This window comes from Sapajus apella, unplaced genomic scaffold (genome assembly GCF_009761245.1).
Source record: "Sapajus apella isolate SASKATOON/1434 unplaced genomic scaffold, GSC_monkey_1.0 scaffold144, whole genome shotgun sequence".
Classification (NCBI taxonomy): domain Eukaryota; kingdom Metazoa; phylum Chordata; class Mammalia; order Primates; family Cebidae; genus Sapajus; species Sapajus apella.
Window position 1 is genome coordinate 51,157 of NW_022437084.1, and position 2,545 is coordinate 53,701.

At 50.1% G+C, this 2,545-nt stretch overlaps 1 protein-coding gene and 1 pseudogene across 2 annotated transcripts in view; both read left to right on the forward strand.

The window, feature by feature from the left end:
• The window catches only part of LOC116540781 (zinc finger protein 28-like), a 22,251-nt gene that overhangs the window by 5,705 nt on the left and 14,001 nt on the right, over positions 1 to 2,545 (forward strand). The gene's annotated exons all lie outside the window — the stretch shown is intronic.
• Position 2,545, forward strand: part of LOC116540724 — a 12,355-nt pseudogene continuing 12,354 nt past the window's right edge. The window contains exon 1 of the transcript XR_004264564.1: position 2,545. This exon is cut by the window's right edge and continues 137 nt beyond it. The product of XR_004264564.1 is annotated as a putative protein ZNF321 (transcript).

The following is a 2,545-nucleotide window of genomic DNA, read 5'->3' on the forward strand; positions in this document are numbered from 1 at the left end:
TGTTACCCAGGCTGGAGTGCAATGGCACAATCTCGGCTCACCGCAACCTCCGCCTCCTGGGTTCAGGCAATTCTCCTGCCTCAGCCTCCTGAGTAGCTGGGATTACAGGCAAGCACCACCATGCCCAGCTAATTTTTTGTATTTTTAGTAGAGACGGGGTTTCACCATGTTGACCAGGATGGTCTCGATCTCTTGACCTCGTGATCCACCCACCTCAGCCTCCCAAAGTGCTGGGATTACAGGCGTGAGCCACCGCGCCCGGCCTCATTTTTAAATTTTTTAATTTTATCTTTACTTATTTATTTTTGCTTATAGTACTTTTTTTTTTTTTTTAAAGGCAGGGTTTCACCATGTTGGTCAGGCTGGTCTTGAACTCCCGAACTGAGGTGATCCACCTGTCTTAGCCTCCAAAGTGCTTGGATTACAGGCATGAACCACCATGCCTGGCCGCTTGCGGGGGGCTCACGCCTGTAATCCAAGCACTTTGGAGGCCAAGGCGGATGGATCACCTGAGGTCGGGAGTTCAAGACCAGCCTGACACCAATATGGTGAAACCCCATTTTTAATAAATAAATAAATAAAAGGGACATGAAAGCCGGATGTGGTGACTCACACCTGTTATCCCAGTACTTTGGGAGACTGAGGTGAGTGGATCACCTAAGGTCAGGGTTCAAGACCAGCCTGGTCAGCATGGTGAAACTTTACCTATGCAGGGAGCTGGAGACAAAATGGGCCAGGTCGGCTGTGAAGCTTCGTGGGGTTAGTGGTGGTGGAGCTGCCTGGCCCCGCTGCCATGGAGCAACTGAGGGGCCACTGCACACAGTTTTCAACTAATTGATCGGCCAACAGCCTGAGTGCTTCTCTGGGCCCTCATGTCCAGGTCCAAGCATGGGTAATTTCAGGATTTGATGGCTCAGGGCTTGCGTTGAAGCTCAGCAAAAATAGGAATTGGTTTCTAAGTTGCACATATCAGAGCCATAGCCCCAACCTCAAACCAAACAGGTGATCTTTAGAGAGGCTTAAGACCTGAGAGTTTGTATTTAGGGCTTTTTTTTTTTTTTGAGACAGAGTTTCACTCTTGTTTTCCAGGCTGGAGTGCAATGGTACATCTCAACTCAACTCATCTCAACATTTTTTTCCAGGTTCAAGTGAATCTTCCCCCTTCACCCTTCCTAGTAGCTGGGATTACAGGCATTCGCCACCACGCCTGGCTACTTTTTTATTTTTAGTGGAGATGGGGTTTATCCAGGTTGGTCAGGCTGGTCTCAAACTCCGTCTCAGATAATCCTCCAGCCTGGGCCTCCCAAAGTGCTGGCATTAAAGGCGTGGACAACCGCTCCTGTCCTTTAAGACTTTTAAACCTGTGGATTTTGTCTGGAGCCATATCAGAGGGTCATGTCTTTGTGAGTGCACAAGCGTGTGGTTCTTTCCAACTTCAGTTGACATTAGTCACTTTTTTTTTCTCTTGAGACAAAATCTCACTTTCTTACCCAGGCTGCGGGGCAGTGATTCAATTTCGGCTCCCTGCAACCTCTGCCTTCCAGATTCAAGCGATTCTCCTTCCTCAGCCTCCTGAGTAGCTGGGATTACAGGCATGCACCACCAGGCCCGGCTAATTTTTTGTATTTTTAGTAAGGGTTGGTGGGATAGGAGTTGGTTTTATGGGCTTTGGGGTGGGCAGTGGAAAGTTACAGGAGTTACAGTTGAGGGCGGTTTTCTGCAAGCTGGAGGGAGTCATAGGTTTGAAAGCTGAGAGGGACCCGGCGTGGTGGCTCACGCTTGTAATCCAAGCCCTTAGGCGGGCGGATCACCTGAGGTCGGGAGTTCAAGACCAGCCTGACCAACATGGTGAAACCCGTCTTAAAAAAAAAAAAGCTGAGTGGGGGGGGTCATAGGGTGTGGAGTCACAAGGTTGACCAAGGTCGGTTACAAAGTGCAATGGTCTTATCAATTGGGGGAGGCATAAGGAACAATAGAGAATGTCTCAGAGTTAAGCAGGCGCCGCAGGTGTTGATTATTTCTTCCTCTTTTTTCGGTCTTCCAGCTTTCTCAGATTTTCTAATTCAGGAATGCCCTCTAGAGGTGTACCTGCGGTTCACCGGGGTTGCCTTGCCGTCCAGGGCAGGCTCAGACTTTACAGAAGAGAGAGGATTTCTACGCTGTTCTGTGGACCATCAGCATGCAACTGCAAGTTTCCCTCAAGCTAGGCTTTGCATTTCACCGTCTAGTTTACTTTCCTGCCCTGGACAACTTCAAGGCTTTGGAATTAAATTGCCAAAATGAATTTCAATAGCAAGGAACTTTCCTGGATTCAGTTACCGCCCCACGTTGACTTCTGAGGGAGGTCTATTTCTCAGACTGCTGAGCTGCTCCAGCGCCCCCTGGCGGATTTTGCCTCTAAAACTCGGAACACGCAGACCCGGAGAGCCGGATAGAGGGAAGTTCAGGCCCCGCCCCCGCGGAACCCTCACGCCTCAGGCCCCTTCCCAGGCCTCTGGCAGTTTCCTCCCGGCCCTTTCCGCACTGAGGCCCGCCAGCCTCTCCG